Source organism: Zonotrichia albicollis, chromosome 1 (genome assembly GCF_047830755.1).
Source record: "Zonotrichia albicollis isolate bZonAlb1 chromosome 1, bZonAlb1.hap1, whole genome shotgun sequence".
In the NCBI taxonomy this organism is placed as follows: domain Eukaryota; kingdom Metazoa; phylum Chordata; class Aves; order Passeriformes; family Passerellidae; genus Zonotrichia; species Zonotrichia albicollis.
The window spans coordinates 138,947,895-138,966,040 of NC_133819.1; the positions used below are offsets into that span (position 1 = coordinate 138,947,895).

General features: G+C 38.4%; 1 non-coding gene across 1 annotated transcript; it reads right to left on the reverse strand.

Moving 5' to 3' along the window:
- Positions 1-15,232: 15,232 nt before the first annotated feature.
- On the reverse strand, positions 15,233-15,342 carry LOC113458932 (U6 spliceosomal RNA). Its single transcript, XR_003379693.1, has one exon. It is a non-coding gene; the product is annotated as a U6 spliceosomal RNA (small nuclear RNA).
- Positions 15,343-18,146: the final 2,804 nt, after the last annotated feature.

An 18,146-nucleotide genomic window follows, 5' to 3' on the forward strand; every position in this document is an offset into this window, starting at 1 on the left:
TTAGTGGGAACAGAATGAGGCTCCTATGCCTTTTAGCCCATTGCCTGTCTGGGCTGCATTGAAGCTGCCTGCATTCAAACAGCCTGGCAGTACTCCATTGTAGGATCCCCGAAGCTTAAGATCACTTCATTTTTCCTCTCTTTGTGAATCAGAAGTAACTGCTTTTGAATGTGGTTTTAGTAGGAAACTTTCCATAATATATTTTGAATTTTTATACATCTATATGTTTTTCTGCTATATTTCCTTATACCATGATACTCTTGAGGAGTCTTTCCAGTCCAAATTTCCTTTGGCCATTCTTTGTATTCTATTTTTTTTTTTTTTTTACTTTATTCACATTTACTTAGCTTTTTCCCTTCCCATCCCCTGCCTGCCCCTATCTTGGTACAAGATGTCTGAAAAAGTGGTTTGTTTTTAAGTTTTTTAGAAGGAAAAAACCCCACCCCTGGCAACTTTTTCAGTATTTGACTAAACTCGACAACAAAAAGTCTGCTCAGCACACATAAAAAGAACACTGAGATAAGTTTTGGAGAACTCACTTTAGATGGCCTCAAAGCAAAGAATAAGTAAAGATGTGCCAGGATTGGATTACCCTCTCCTACATCTACCCACAGACTACAAAGACAAAAAGGCCTCCTTGTGCTTGTGGGTCACCATATTAACCCACAAGGTTCAGTCAGCAAACACGTGTCCTTTTCAAAAGCTGCCCTTTACTCAAAGCTGTGGTTTTTTCTATCTGTGGTTTTGAGCAAAGTAAGCAGAGCTCTCTGCCAGTATTTCAGGCTACCCATCACACTAAGACATCTTGTCAGAATTCAGCCATCTCTGTGGGGCTGGCGGGTACTTCACTGCATTTCACAGAAGGAAGTACATTTTTTTTTTAAGCCAAACCATAGATCACATCCCTTCTAGTGAGTCGGGACAAAAAATTCCTAGGTACTCTGTTTCTTTTTGCAAAGGGGAAAGGATTTTAAATGGAACCCCCTGCCAGGTCTCCTACTTACAGCTCTGTGCATAAGTCAGGAGTAGTACAATATCTGCTGCTAATCCAGAAGCAATATGCTGCAGTCATTAAGGTAGTTACTTACTACTGTGCTGATGAATGCACAAAAAAGAACAGAAAGGAAATTTGGCAGAGCAGATGGTGGATAATGATAGTGACAGTGAACAAAAATACTGTTAAGTATTGTGTCTGTTGGGGACCCCATTCCCCAATGTAAATATAAAGTAAACATGACATAGGTATTAGGTAATTTTACAATCTACTGTTTTTGGCAGCTAGTTTGGCACTGGTCATTGTGTCTATTTTGGGGATCAGCTGTATGGTCCCAGATTGCCATTTTTCCTCTGCCTTTCTTTCTCTTAAATTTCCTACAGTATATTATCACTTCATTTTAGTTTCACTTATTTCCTCTGACAGTAGAGCAGGCCAGGCAGAGTCACTTCCTCCCTAAAATTCAATCTGTGTGAATGCTGCAAAAACCTTCCAAATGAAATGCTTTATTAAAACACATACATATTCAGTTGTTCACCTTCTCAAACATCTTTTTCCTCTGGGTTCTGCATACGCTAAGGATGCTTGCTCTCCTCCAAGGTGGAAGATCTTTCTCTTTTAAGAGGTACCCCACCTGGCACACATGACACTTTTAAGTGCAATTTGGGATTCAAAAAAGCTGAATTCAGGCCTTTTTTTCATTTCCAGGAACTTTTTTTTTTCTCTCCGTTACTGCAGCCTGTTTTGCTACACATGCTTTTCTCACAGATACCAGTGGAGGTCTTGAATTAGATTATGTCACATGGATAAATGAAAATAACTTGGTATAAAAGGTTATCTGCTCTCCTTGGTTTTCACACATTTTACTCTCCTGGTCTCCTTTTTAGTGCAAACTTTCTAAAGCCTTTTAAAGATAAAAGGACAAATCCCAGGAACAAGGCTTACTGAAGGTTTATACACTCACCATTCAGGTAATGTCTGCTTGCAACAAATTTTTTTTTCAACCGATTTTACACATTCCTAATTACAGGCTTTTAGTGATCAAATTAACTAGGTCGATTAATGAATCCCAGATCTAAGTTATAATGCATTCATATTTGGGGGTAGTATCTGGGATTAATGAAGTGATTCTGTAATAAAAAAATCAGCAATTAATATTTTATTTGGAGGCTGAGGGCTGAGGCAAGATTTTGGAAACGCCAAGTAGTTTTGCTGCTAGCTTCATGATTTAAATTAGAGGTGTCTGCACATAAAACTTAATGATTCTCTCACAAAAGGTAAAAGTATGTGTCAGCTTTTCTCTAAATTTGCATAGATAAGTATATTTATATATGTCTCTGTGTGCTCCTCAACAGAAAATCCAAACCATTCAAATTATACTAGCTGATTGTTGTGCTTTTTCATTAAAGAATTGGGGTAATTTAAAAGAAATTTAAAGAGAACAGAGTAGTGTTCTTATTGCTTCTCAGCCCATGAGCAAGCTGCATACATCAATGCCTGAATTATTTTCAGGTGATTTAGTTTACTGCTAGACTCAGATTGCAAAGCTGAAAGAGGGGCAGCAGTGGAGGCCTTTATGCAGCAGAAATGATCCATGGCCTCGTGGGGCACATTAGGCCATCTCAGTTCACAGGTCTGGTTTGGACACCTTGCTGAGCTCTTTGACAGCAGCCACACTGGGCAGAGCAGCCGTTTCCTCTGCCTTCCTCTGATCCGTGGGCTGGCAGTGAGGGCTCACAGGAGGGCAAAAACAGATCGGCAAATAATTTCTTGTGGATCTTCTACGATCATCATTCCTACCCAGGTTGGAACAGAAAAATGCCAACATCTTTGGCTTCCTGTAATATTTTTGGTGGCAAGGATATAGACCTAGATAGTTTGGTAAACCAAACTCCCTCTTCTTGGAAATGGAGTGGAAATGAGCATTTTGTCATTACATAGCAAGCTTCTTAATGCCTGCAAAATTTTCCTAGCATGATATTTGGTTTAAAATGCTTTCTTCTGAGAGAGACATAATATAAACAACATTCTCCATTATATTTATGTATTAGAAATTATTTTTTTAAGAAAGATAACTTTGAGAAATTTTAAACAGTAGTTATTTCTTGCAGATATTTTTCCTTGAAACTAGATTTGTGCTGTTGTATGGTGAAATGAAAAATGTTGTTTCAGGTTTGGACTTGATCCATATGCCAAGAATACATATTAGTTTTATTTAGGTTGCTTAAACCTTTATTTCAGTGTTTCGTGACTGAATGTTTAACTATGCATTTTTCATCGTTTTCTCATTTTTTCCCCCTGAAATTCCCTAAGCTGCTTAGACAGGGGATGTAGGAAATGAATAAATATCACAAAACTGATTGCCTATAAAACACCACTGGATTACTGATTCACACATACAATAATTGTTCTTTCAAAATAGCACATAAAAGCAGTAATCCTTTCGAATGCTCCATCCCCACTCTGCAGCTGATGAAAGATGCATGCTCACCAGTTGCGACCCTACAGAATTCCTAAGAATTCATCTGAATTTAGACCATGAATAGACATCCGAACTTTGGTTTTCATTGCCACATTCATACAGCTTTTGTGCAGCCCAGATCACTTTGCAAAGGTGGGTAAAACTTGCTGGTTAAGTCATGAATAAATCATTAGTTTTACTCAGTGACTGGAGTTAGTTTTGCTAAGCACAAAAATTCAAGGGCAACTGTAAGCAATGTTTTTCCCAAAATCAAAAAATCACATCTGACAACAGCAGGTTTTAAAGCTGTATTTCCAGCTATATCAGAAAGAACTTCTGTAATAATTTAATAATTTCCAGACTATCAAATAATTCAATTCATTCTGTCTCCTTGTTTCAGTGATTATTTTTCACTTCTCTCTGTAGTTAGAAGAGGGGCAACTTAAAACAGAAGAGACACAAACAAAACCAGAAAAACTTAAAGCCCATAGAGCAAAAAGGAAATGGACAGCATTGGCGATAAGGAGGAAAACAATTCTTTCTCAGTTCCTTCCTTCTGAGGAAGGCAGTCTTCACTTCTGAAGGGCCAGCCTGTTATCTCTGCCCCTGCACTCAGTGAGGATTTCAGCTGTTAATGAACAGGTGACATTGCAAACCCTGTGAGTTTTTTATCCTCAACTTTGCCGACTCTCTCTACTTCATTTCTCATACTGGGATTTCTTCACCTACCCACACTGCTCTCTCTTTGGCCAGAACATAATGGTTTCCTCAGGCTGCCAAGCAAGGTGGCCAGGGCAGCTGCTCATGCCTGCCTCCTGCAATTTCTGACACCGATGGACCTCACTGCCACACCACTCCTCAGTTATTACTTCTCCAGCCAGTTTTATTTTGTGACTGGAATTTTCTCTTTCTCAACAACCAGTGTGATTTTTCTCAACCTGTTTTTTTGATTGGAGTTTTCTCTTTCTCAATGACCAGTGTGATTTTTCTCAGCCTCATACTCTGTGTTCAGTCTTCTCCAGACAGAAACTGGAAAATAACAACCAAAATTGTCTAAAAAACGAAGGTGAAGCTCCAAAACAGGTGACAATTGGTCAATCGCACATAATATCACTAAATTGATTTTTATTTCTAGTTGGAACACTCATTTCTTGTAAGTATCATAACAGACAAAAATTTTAAAAATAGAATTATTCAACATAGAGTAACATTTTCAGTTTGTGAAAACTGTCTCCTTTATTGTCATTTTGGTTTGGTTTTTTGTTGGTTTTTTTTAGTTTTAATTTTGGCTTGGGATAGGGGGCTTGGTGTATGTACAAAGTTTTCACTATTAAGAGTCCTTTTAAGGAAATACCACAACATTTTTAATAGTAATTGCATTTGCTTAATTCTACAATTTCTTTGTATTTGTAACTCTGCAGAAAATGACAGAAGTAAAATTTCAGGTACAGCACAGAAATAAGACTGAACAGCTGAGTGAGAACAGAAAATACTGAAATTTTGGAATGATCAATTTAAGCCATGACATATAGGACATATAATTCTAAACGTGGCAAAGGCTATTGACTTGAATTTCAAGGAAGATGAAGTTAAGATTTTCTGGTTTATAATAATTTCCAGTTTATTTCCTTTTAAAATTGCAGGCTGAAATTCTGAAAAAAGCCATATGCAGAAGCCTGGCTATAATGCAGCATTATGTCAGCTAGTTGTACTAATGCAATATAAGATTTGACCTAAATATCAGTCATAATCTAGCTTTCCGACAGATTCAATAAATCAAGAAAATCCTGGACCCACCTACAAAATTCGAGTATGCAGAGGAGGTGCATGGACACTGCAGGACAGTGATGAGGTGTTATTAATTAGCTCTGGGAAAAGTAAAACTAGAGGGATGTGTGGTGTAAGTTGAAGGAAAGTGTCAGATGGTTTGGGGAAGAGGCAGGCTGGACTGAGAAACTGGTGAGGAAAAGAAGACTTTGGCATGGGAGTGACTTTACTGAAGTGAGTCGATACAGGTCCTTTCTTTCTTTCTTTCTTTCTTTCTTTCTTTCTTTCTTTCTTTCTTTCTTTCTTTCTTTCTTTCTTTCTTTCTTTCTCTCTCTCTCTCTCTCTCTCTCTCTTTCTCTCTTTCTCTCTTTCTCTCTTTCTCTCTCTCTTTCTCTCTTTATTTCTCTCTTTCTCTCTCTCTCTCTCTCTCTCTCTTTCTCTCTCTCTTTCTCTCTCTCTTTCTCTCTCTCTTTCTCTCTCTCTCTTTTTCTCTCTCTCTCTCTTTTTCTCTCTTTCTCTCTTTTGCCATCTCTCCTTCTTTCTCTTTCTCTCTTTGTTTCTCTTTCTCTCTTTCTTTCTCTCTCCCTACTTATCCCTCTCTCCCTTCTTCCGATTTGCATAAGAAATAATTTCATTGTTTAGTTTTCTGGAAATTCTGGGCAAATCCCCTGTCCTTCTTCCTGCAAGTTTACATTTATAGGGTTTTTACCTGTGACATTTCCACACACATCCAACGACTTTCAAACAATTACGCAAACATTAGGTTTGAGGATTCAGAACACGTGCATTACTAAAAGCCATTTAGGAAGTTCCTCAGTATAATGTTCAGGAAACATAAAAATGAAATTAAGTCACAGTGTTTTCACTTCACTACCCATAGTTCTCATGACAAAGATTTTTGCTGTAAAAGCCTCCAGACTGGTAAATGTGTAAACAAGAAATGTGTCGTTCTTGAGTTTGGACTAGATGATACTAGGGTTTCAGATCTGTGAGTTATAATACTTAAAATGTTTATTTTCATTTAGGAAGACAGAAATAGCAAGAGTTATGTAGTCCAGTCATTAAAATTGTTGGTCAAAGAATTTACTGCATTACTGCTGAAGTTCTAGCTTAAAACACAAAGCACCTTTGCTTTCTCTGTTGCTAGAAATGTTCTGGTAAGTTCTAGGTGAAATGCATTAGTCAGTTTACTGCCATTGGATCAACTTTCACCAAAAATGGTATCCTTAAGAATCTAGTACTTACTGATGTTTAACCAACCTGTATTCACAACTGTAAAGCATTTTTCAAGTCTATATTTCAGTCTTGTTTCTTCTGGCCATGTTCTTTCAGTCAGCATGTGTTCCCCCCCTGCTTTTAGTATCTCTGGTTTTCTGTTAAGTTTTAATTCATAATTCTTGAACATGTATAATGAGAAGTTTGAAAGTATTGCAAGACCTCGTACAGTGCCCAGGCTTTTCTAGAAATAAATCTAATATGGATTTATTTCTAGATTTATATCTAACCATGGACTGTGGGAGTTTTCATTGTACTGGCAACTTATATAATTCTGCAATTAGCTAGTCCACTCAGGTCCTTTCACATCTTTTTCAGCTGATAAGCTCTCACTCTGGAGCAGAACTTTCTGTTTTGAGCTGCTATCCTAGCACTCCTCAAGAATATTCAGATCTTTTATATGATATCCTGGTTATCTTCTACTGATAAAAGTATCAAGTTGAGAGGTATAAGCAGATTTGTATTTTGCTTTCTTGCTTCCTGAGTGAAAAGCAGACATTAGACTGTTAATCAGCATCTGTTTCAATACTGAGTCTTCAAGAACTCTACCAGTAATTCATCTCCAGTTCCTCTACCAATATTTGCCTGACAACTTCATACTTCACATTACAGATTCTTCACTCCTTCCTTTGATTTTAAATTGCTATCTTTATAGTTGGCACCATTTCCTGAAGTCTTGATATATGAAATCCAGTGCGCTTCCTTTGTCTAGAAACTCTGTCTAGGATGATCCACATTTGATTAAATCCTTGTTGTTTTACATCCTATTAAATTGACTTTAAATATTTTTCCTTCAAAATATGTCCTAAAGCAATCTACAGAGATACAGGCTTACAGATGCCTGATTACTTTTTCCTCTTTTAACTGTAGGCACAATATTTGGTGTTTGATTTGAAAGGTGTGTTCTCATAAATCCTGCAAGGGAGACCCCCTAATCCCTCTGACTTGATTGCATTAAGACTCATGACTCCTGTTTCCACCACAGTTGAGATAACAAGGGTGTGTAAACGAAAGCTGCCATGAAACATTCTGTTTTTCCTCCCAAATCAACATAATTGTTCTTTTTGAAACCTGAGGCAAAATTTGTTTCATTTTTGGCCACACCTAGATTATCTTTAATCTCTGCTTTACCTTGACTGCAAAGCTGCCCCACTTCTTTCCTTGTGCATTTTAGTCCCAATTTATTGGCTCAAGAAGGAAATAGCATACATTCAATGTCTTCTTCCAGGCCAAACACAGAAACTATTTTGACAGCCTAAAGTTTCATCTTTCATTTGTAAATTACTTGAGAGTTGTTTGAAATTTTTCTCTAGTTTAAAGTAAAATGTTCTGTAAGTTTCAATACTTTTGACGTTGAAATTCCAGCTTTCTTCCATGGCTAGATCCCTTGGGATTCTAGTTTTAATGGGCTTTATTAAACATTTCCATTAGTTCATCAAAGATTGTCCTTTTGAATTGTAAATGTTTAGTTGAATACCTGATTTTTTTTTATCACTTTATCTTACATGGAATCAGCTTCTATTTGCTTGATTTAGGTTCCTTTTCTGTTTTCAAATCATAACCGTTATGAGTCTAATAAAAAGTATTTCATCTATATTCTGGTTCTACATTATTTTCTCTTTTAAGAAGATTTGTTTTGCTATCCTTCCACAAAATGGTCCTGACCCAAGCAAGATATTGCATTACTACACTCTTTTATTTCTTTAGCTTATACGTTATAAATTAGAGCTCCAAATTTAATTTCTCTTTCTGCTTGTCTTAGAGACTGAGTCTGCTTCCATATCTATGTTCTATTTAGAACCACTGCTATTTGATATTTTAGTCTCTATAACACTTGGTTTCATCTCTAATGGGTGTAGCTCAAAATCATCCCTCTCTGAGGAACACAAAATAATGTAGGAGCATTTGTTACTCTCATAACATGCCTATGAAATAACAAATTGCAACGGTGGAAGGCAAAAGTGCATTGCATGTTGAGAAGGTTGAATGCAGAAACACCAAAATTCCATGGACAAGTACACCCTTGTTCTAGATGGATTCTTTTACTACACTTACCACCATAATATCTCAACATCTTCAATGGTGTGGTCAGCAGTATGACTAACATCTAACATTTGCACTTTGTTTTCTCTTGCTATCTTTCCTCTCAGTGCTATAGAATTTTGGTTTTAATTTTTGTCTTTTTTGTGCCTCTCTTCTTTCTATTCGTTGTACTGAATGGGGCATAAAGAATGTCATCTGCCACCTGTGCAAAGGAAAAAAGATTTCAGTAACTGTGTAAGGCCAGTTTCAGGGTCCATTTGGCTTTAGACCATTGTCTTAGACCACTGTCCTTCAAAAAATGTTTCTTACTTTGATGCTGACCCTAATAAAACTAATGCAGCATGGAAACTTACCTGCTGTTGAGGATGCTATCCTAACTTTTATTGGCATGTGAAAACCAGAGATCAATTCCTTGATGCGTCTCTTTCGCAGCACTCCTACGACCTTGTCAGCCTGCAGAATAAATAAAGTCATTATAAAGTCTTATACAGATGTGTTTTTCCCAATAAGCATTAGCATTACCCCAAAGTTTGTCATATTCACGTATTGTGAAAATTGCCCCTAACTTTACACCATACTACAAAAGTAGATTGAGCTCTCAGCCATTTCAATGCAATGATGACAGGAAGGAAGGATATCAATAATGACATCAGTGTCCTTCACATCAAATTCCTGTGGCATCTTTAGGAAAAGAGCTTTCTGAGTTAGCAAGTGGCCCATGTAGCTCTGCCACACTCTCTCATTTGGAGGCTGATTAGGTCAAATCCATTTGGGTTTGTTGTCATAAGGTAGGCAGAAAGGATGAGAGGATGCAGGACAGAAATTACAGTAGATAGACTGAGACATTTAGGAGTTATCATTCAATATTGGTTGCTTTCATTTTTAAAGTTGTACACAGGACTCTCCTTACCCAATGGCCATAGGCAGACACTGCCAGCTTTGCCAAGAGACTCCTGAGATTTCTGATGATGCTTCTGGTAAAGTAAACACCAGAGTGAAAGGTGGCCTGTTTTCAGAGGCATGATGAAGGCTTTTGGGTACCTCAACTCATAGGCAGAGACTATTATACTGACTCCAAGGGTCAGAGAACTGTTTGAAATACAATGGACAACCACTGTATGAATAAGTAGATTAATTTATAACTGCAGAATGTCCCTTTTCCATTTATGAGGCCATAAAATCACCACTGTCTTGGTGTTTAGTGTAGTCCAGTACCACTGTGAAAGCATTGCAGCAGCTGTAAACACTGTCACCATTATTACTCAGTTTATTTCTCTACCATGGACCTTCTCTTTGACCCAAATTTACAGGACAGAATTTGGAGAATTTTTACCTGCTGCTTCTCTCCTGGTTTCTGGGTTTCTTAGTGTAGTGAAATAAATGAGCTACTTCTCTATCTTTTCTCACCAATTTATAAGAAATATGATGTGCCCAAACAGCTTTTGTTTGCTTGTTCTTGCTTTGCATGTAAGCAGAGCACCATGAAGAACCCTTGGTGATTAGAGAGGAGTTGAAGAGCTCCAAGGGGGAGCAAAGTAATAGAGAAAAACCTTTAAGTGCAGGAAGAAATATCTCATAATAACCTTCCTGTAGATAAAAAAAGTCAAGGGCTGAGATGTGTTAATTTGAAAAGGCAGATGGAATTCTTGTGTACATTTGAAAAATGACAACTCCAAGTGTGCTTTCAAGGTGAAATTTCAAAAAAAACACTTGCCTGATTTAGGAGCACAAACCTAACTGGAATCTGAGTATTTAAAAAAAAATCTCATGCCAGAATCACTAGAGAATAAAAATATGTTGTAGACTTGAAGAGTAATATCTAAAATATGGCCATTTTCATGCCCATAGTCCACATCTGCAAGTTATTATGGGTGCAAATGTGGATATGTCAACATCTACATACATTAATGTACCTGTTAATCTGATAGTTAAATGTATATTTGTTATCAAATAACATACTCTGCAAACTGTTCCCAGTTATTTGTGCATGTAAAAAGGGAAGCCATGTTAACATTAACCCTCAGAATTCTAATGTTGATCTTTTTATCATGCACAAATGAAAATCACACTAATACCAAAGATAAATATACGTATTTGAGGGACACATTAATATCTTGCCTCATTCTTATTTTATTGAGAGCTGTATTTTTCACCCATGTTGTTCATCAATTCTCTTTTGTGTAGCAATAAACAAGCGAGTTACATGAAATTAATTGAGCAGAATTGCCAGTAAGTAGTTTTTAAATACTTTCCAGTTCAGGAGGCTAGGCACTGATCTTCCAGATTATTTAAAGTTGCCCTTTAAATACTCCTTTGCACATTGAAGTGAAATTTAGATTTAAAAACATAATTGCAAGCCCCTCTTCACAAAACTTTACCCAAAGAAAATGTCAAATTTGTATATCTATGCCTCACTCGAAGGAGAGGGAATTAATTTTTTCTCTTTCTTTCAAAGACATATACTGATTAGGTAACTATCGTGAGATCTGACATTTTCCTAGGTAGATTTTCATCAAAATTTTTGATTTATACTAAGAAAAAATATAGTTCCACTGAACTGACTCTCCAATATGATTACTTTGCTGTGTTGGATCAAAACCATTTTAATGATGAGGTACTTGCTTTCACCTATCTTTGTAGCTTTAAAGGTAGAGGTATTAGTTTCAGATGTCTGATATGCACATGAAGTTTTTTTTCCTGGAAAACTTCAACCAACTTTGGGACTATGATTAACAGGTTATATTGTTATGCTGATTATTAAAGTGTAAACTACCAGCTACTTTGCTAAGTTTTGGCACATTCAAAGTCTGTCTGAAGAACCTGCAGGTTGAGAAAAACTTACCCTCAGTGCTGAAGAGGTGCTTAATGATGTCCTTCTAAAAATCTTATCAAACTCGTTGTAAACATCTGAAAAGTCACTTTTAGCTTGTGCCGACAAATTTGTCACAGCCTGGAAGTAATCTCTTTTTAATAACCCTTCTCTATTTCTAGAGAGCTCCTTAAAGATCTTGTAATCTGCAGCCAAGAGGACTTCTCTGGAAGGTTTCCCCTGCTGAAATCTGCTGAGGCTCCTGGGAATCACACATCATGAAAACAAACTATACTGCCTGCCTTTTGCCATCTTAAGGAGTTCACTGTTGTCCATTTATACTTTGGCATTTTGGCTTTTCCTTTATTTATATGAACACACATAACCCTCCAAGGCACTATATTTGAAGATAGCACATTAAAAGAACATTAGCCTGCATTCCTGCCTCCACCAGCCCTTTGTGTAAGCAATGATTCAGGCTCTAATTACCTGTATACTTTCAATAATTTTTTCCCCCACCAGTGCTCTTCCCTCACTCATAGCAAGGCCTGAGCCTAGGACTCAGTCAGGATGGTGAATTGAATGGAGCTGTGTTGTAAACAACATTTCATAGACCTCTTCCCCTATCTTGCAGAAGTTCAAGGTGTGTGATCAAAACAAAAACACTGTGGGATTAAAACCAAAACAATGGTTGCCCAAGTAAAGCCAAGACAGGTTCTGCTGCAGCCTTTGACACTGTGGGTATGTTTACTGTGGGTAAGTGTGTGCTGTAGAGATAACTGAGCACTTCAGGCACCAGGAACAATTCTGCAGCAACTCGAGGGAATTCATTCTTCAAAGTTAAGCTCAGAGATACCTGAAGCTGGACTGCTTCTTGCAGCTGGGTTAGCTTGGGCTGACAAGAATTTATAATGTAGAAAATACACAGAGCTTTTTTGTGTTGCTTGGTTGTGTACATCATATTTTGCAAGGATGGTCAGTCAGCAGTGTTGCATTTCTTACTACCTAACTCACAGCATACTCCTGGGATACTCCTTTTGTGTGTGGGCTCAACATACATAGCCCCAAGCAGAACTGACGGGAGCCATACATTGAACTGAGCTGTTACAAATAAAAAATGATCAGCCAGCAAACTAAATGTATTACTTAATTAAACTAAGAATCTTTAGAGATAATTTTTTATGCAAAAACAAGACGTCAATGAGTCTTTCAATACACATCTCTCAACGCTATCATCAGACTTCAAAGAAATAGAGCAAAGATAAGATACTCTGTCATATATGTGGAAAAATATTTAAGGAGTACCATTAAAAATAAATAAAATAACTGAATGTAGTAAGAGATTCAAATATGTAAGAAAGAAAAACTGGGACCCTGAACGCAGGATTATGTAAAAATTCCATCGTTACTGATATATAATAGAATTACAGAATGGTTTGTGTTGGAAGGTACTTCAGGGATCATTTAGTTCCAATCCTCTGACTGTGGGAAGGGACATATTTCACTAGGCTGGGTTGCTCAGAGCCCCATCCTGAGGCTTAAACACTTCCAGGGATGGGACACTGATAGCTTCTCTGGGTAACCTGTTCCAATATCTCACCACCCTTGCAGAGATTTCTTCCTTATGTCCAATCTAAACCTACACTCTTTAAGTTCAAAGCCATCCATTCCCCCTTGTCACTACATGTCCTTGTCAAAAGCCCCTCTCCAGCTCTCCTGTAGGGGCTGGAAATCTGGTGCAAGGTCTCCCTAGAGCCCTCTCTTCTCCAGGCCCAGCAACCCCACATCTCACAGCCTGCCGTCATAGGACGTGCTCCAGCCCTGTGATTGCCTTTGTGGCCTCCTCTGGACTTGCTCCCTGGGTCCATGTCCTTCCTTTGTGGGGGCCCCAGATCTGGAGAGAATGCAGATGGGGTCTCATGAGAGCAGAGTAGAGGAATGAGAATGTTGAGACAAAGTTTCTCTGATGTGTTCTCTAAGTCTGCAGCACACAGCCAGCAGCCATTTAAATGCTTCCTAAATAATTGGAACTTTATAATATTGGAGTGGTTTGGGGTTAGTTTTGTTGAGTTGGGTTTTTTTAATGTGGATACCTTTAAAATGCAATAAACACCGTGTGATGGAATGAAAAGTAGCTGCACTCGGCTTCCTATTATTTCTTTCCTATCTACTTCCCTCTCTCACAGATGATTTTTATTCAGATCCTTTCTATTTTTCCCAGCCTGAAGTCAACTGAGGATTTTTGCCGAACTGCTCAGAAACCTTGCTGTCTTGCATACTGAAATTATGAAATACTGTATATCTCTCTCTAGAAAGTAAAAGTAAACACCAGAGTGTTCTAACTGAGGTCATACTTTCTCCATGTCTAGACATCTTTGGTAATCTTTCCCTTTTATAATGCTGCTGTGCCTTCCATGTACTCAGCTGTGAGGAAAGTACTTTGCTCTTAGTTGCATAAAATATGCCGAATTTCCAGACAACTTTCAGTACAGCATCTTAGACTGTTAGGGCTGGTGTGTGTGATCTTTTATGAAATCAGATTTTTTCCTCTGAGGAACTTTGCTCAGTAAACCAGTGGCAAATTTGGAAAGAAAATGTGACTGATGTGGTTCCTTAATGCCCAGCTTGTTAAGCAAATGCTGCTGAATCCAGTCCCCAGTAAACAAGCTAAACTTCTTGTTCCACTCGAAATATATTTTACTAAGAATCTTTGTAGATCACTCTTTATGCAAAAAATAATGTCACAAGTCATGGTTTTGAGCAGAATAAAGCAAACATTTATTAAATTAAATCATATGCTGAATCAGTGTTTGCCCATATAGTTCCACTTTTTAAATATTAATATTCTTTTCTAACTCTTTGTACATAAATAATCTTTTAAGAGAGTAACAATGAAATATAGACTATCCACATCAAATGAATGCGAGCTTTTGATGTGATTATCAAAGGTCTGTTGGATTTTCTCTAATTTTAATTAGTATTGGGTTCTAACCAACAAATTCAAGTCTCTCATGGATTTTTTAAATTCAAACATTATGCCCTCTTGCACAAAGGATTTTGGCTTAATTTGTCCCATCATAAAGCTACTGGTTATTAATAAAATTATGTAGAAGTTCAGATTTTGAAAACTAAAGTGCTGAGGATTTACTTTAGCATGGAGCAATTAACTAATTGTTCTGTGCACTAAATGAAACTCCAGTAAAGGCTTTTGGGGTGGATTTTTTCAATATTATCTGTTTGAGAAATACTTTAATGTTTAAAAAGAATATACCAACCAGGAATTCTTCCTGATATACAGAGTCATAAACTAAGTAGATCATAAAATTGTAGAATCATTAAGGTTGGAAAAGACCTCCAAGATCATCAAGTCCCACCTTTGACTGGTTACCACCTTGTCAATTACACCACAGCACTAAGTGCCCGATCAAGCCTTTCCTTGAACACTTCCAGGGATGGTGAAACCACCACCTCCCTGGGCAAGCCCTGCCAGTGAAGATGTTCTTCATGATGTCCAGCCTGAACCTCCCCTGGTGCAGCTCGGGGCCACGTCCTCTTGTCCTGTCAGTGGCTGCCTGGAGAAAAGACCAACTCTCACCTGGCTCCAGCCTTCTTTCAGGGAGTTGTAGAGAGAGATAAGGGGTCCTTTGAGCCTCCTGTTCTCCAGGCTAAACACCCCCAGCTCCCTCAGCTGCTCCTCATCCGACTTGTGCTCTGGACCCTTCCCCAGCTCTGTTGCTCTTCCTGGTCTTGTTCCAACATCTCAATGTTCTTCTTGTAGTGAGTGGCCCAAAATTGGACACAGGACTCAAGGTGTGCCCTCACCACTGCCCAGTACAGGGGGACAATCACTTTCCTAGTCCTGCTGGACATAATGTTGTCTCAAAAAAATTTTGTCACTCTTTGTGAATCTGCATGTCATCCATGCCAAGGAGCTGTGCTAATCTTCTCTGTATTGTTCCAAATTTTTGTGTATGTACTACCAAAGTGAAATATTCAATACTATCATTACTTTCAATGCTGTGGAGAGCTGAACCACAGAGATACTGGCCATTGTAAACGGCTATAAAAAAAGGACTTGTTGCATGCACATTTGCAACATGTTCCTATGTCATTTTACTGATTCCAGTCCTTTTTCTCTGGGAAACACCAAATACCATTTGAACAGGCAAAGGAACACAAAGTTAACCAGACTGATCTGACCTACAAGGCCATTTGAGCTGGGCTAAGAGATTAGAAATCAGCTCTACTTTTTTTTCCTGGTAGACCTTTAACCAAGGAGGAAAGCCCACCCAGGCATGAAGGGGTGATTCATGGATTCTGAAGCCAGAAATGACCACTAGTACCATTTAATCTCTAGCCACAGGACCTATATTATTGGTTTTTCCTACGGGGTCCTTAGAGAGGGGAAAGCTGATGGCCCAGTGGTGGCTGCCAGCCCTCTAGTCTCTTCCAGCTGCTGCAGGGTGAGGCTGAGTGTGGCTATGGGAAGGGTGCTGCATGTGAATAACCATGGTCAGACTCTTGCAGGATGGGAAATGGGCTTGAGGTTATGCAAAGGAGTGGGCCAACACCAAGAGCCATGTGTCAGGAGTGCCCAGCTCCCCATCTCACTGCCCCTCTCTAACTTCCTCTCCCCACAGCTGCTCTAGCCCCTCAATCCTCTATAGGATAAAAATCCCTATAGGATATCCTATAGGATACAAAAATCTCCTCAGCTCTATTCCTCTTCCCTCACTTCTCCAGGGCTTACTCTGACACCACCTTGGCTCCCTGTTAAAACTTTGCCTAATGTCAAAGATTGGGTTTCTCCTCTGCATCCATTTTGGATGAGTTTTTCACTCTTCCAAAGACGCACAGATTCTTTTCCCTGGGGGCATGAGCTGGCAGCTCCACTCCACAACAGGCTTTTGCTCCCTGTTCACAGCACTTCAGTGTGTTCAAACTTGTGCTGAATTCAGGCCACCTATCCAGGAGATTCAGCATGCTCTGCAGCTGACTACTGACTGCTTTTCCTAGCATCAATGTTTTGCCCCCTTCAAACTGTGCCCAGAATTCAGATTATTTTCAAATAAAGGTTAAAATGGCTTAGGACCAAGAGCCTTGCAGTGTCTTATTAGTAATGGCCCAGATAATTAATGCCTTTCCATTAGTGCATACATTTTGAGTGCTATCAGTCAAGTGGCTTTTAAATCATTTAATCTGTGCTCTATTAATTACATATAATGCAGGATTTTAAAACACAATGTCATGTGTAGTATGTCAAATGCCGCAGTGAAATTTGATTAGACTGTAACAACACAGCTACCTTTGTCAACCAGCCCTATAATCTTATAAAAGAAAAATCTAAATAAGATAATTTGACAAGAACTACTTTCTCCGAAACTACGTTGAATGATATAGCTTTATTTTTAGCTCATAATTCCCTGTTGATAGAGTCCTGGCTTTGTCCAGCTTTCCAATTTTTTTTTCCTTAGATTAGAATTAGAATAACTGATATATCATTTCCTGAGCCATCTTCTTTAAATGCTGCGATTGCTTTGGCAAGTCAACAATTCCTTGGACTATCCTTTCTTTCCCAAGACTTGGTAAAGAAACTTTACTCTAGTGGTCCAGAGACCTTCTTGACTAGTTTTTTTAAACTTTTCAGGTAAGAACAAGGTTTGTAATATTTGATTTTAGCAGAAGATATGAACTATTTAGATACACAAATTGTTAGGTTTAATTCCCTTTGATCTTTATTTTTTTAAGAAATCTGCTGGCAAATATTGCCATTCATTTATTTCTGAAAGGAAGAAATGTAGGTATCAAGACCACAGTGGGACCTCAAGGCAGATGAGTGGCTAAAACTCAGCTCTTGTTCTGACCTAAGGGTGGGAGTGCTGGTTCATCTCACAGCTACCCATGAGATAGCTGTATGCCTTATCTTTGGTAGGCATACCAGGAGAGTCTGCAGGGAGTGGTTTATTGATAAGAATGATGAATTTACATGTATTCTGGTTCTTTATCAGCCTCCTAGAAGTGCTTTGCTGTCTACCTTTTCCTCATCGTTACAACCTGTCATGGCACTCAGCAAAACACACTGTACCAAGAAACTTCTCTTTACCTTTCTAACAATGCTGTAACTTCATGCAGTTTTAGAAGTTTTGAGGCCTAACAAGAACTGTGGATCTTCCCACAGCAGGGTTTGTCTGTAGGGTGATGCACCTGGAAAAAGCACTGCCTGTGGTAAGCATCAAAGCACCCTGGATAACTGTCTGCCTTAGACAATCCCACAGCTTTTCTTGTATCTTGTGGTTTACCAGGCATGACAGCAGATGTGGATGACTTGTTGCTTTGTAGTTAGTTTGTTTGTTTGTGTGTGTGTTTTCATCTCAGATTTTCACATTCTTTAAAGATGTTTTTGTTCTCCTGGTCTTTGAAAATCTGCAACCCAGAGGCTGAAAACCTAGAGGCAAACACAGAAGTTGAGATTTCATTGGCTGCAAAATCTGTTACACAAACCCAGTGACCTTCTGGGTCTTACCATCCTCAGATTTCAGGTCTGGCACAGGAGAAAAGTTCTAAAGAGTGAGTTCAGGATTATTTCAGACTAGATATTTTCAGGATACTACAAGTAGATGTCTGGGGAAGGCTGACACTCTGCTGATTTTTTTTTTCCATCATCAATCCCAGTCAGAGATAAGGTCCTGTTCTGCACAGACCTATGGGGTGAACTAAGTTGATAAGGGTCAGAGTAACTGTACACAGGTAATTAGTCACTACTTATAAGAAAAGATCTAACAAGACCATAAATGTAA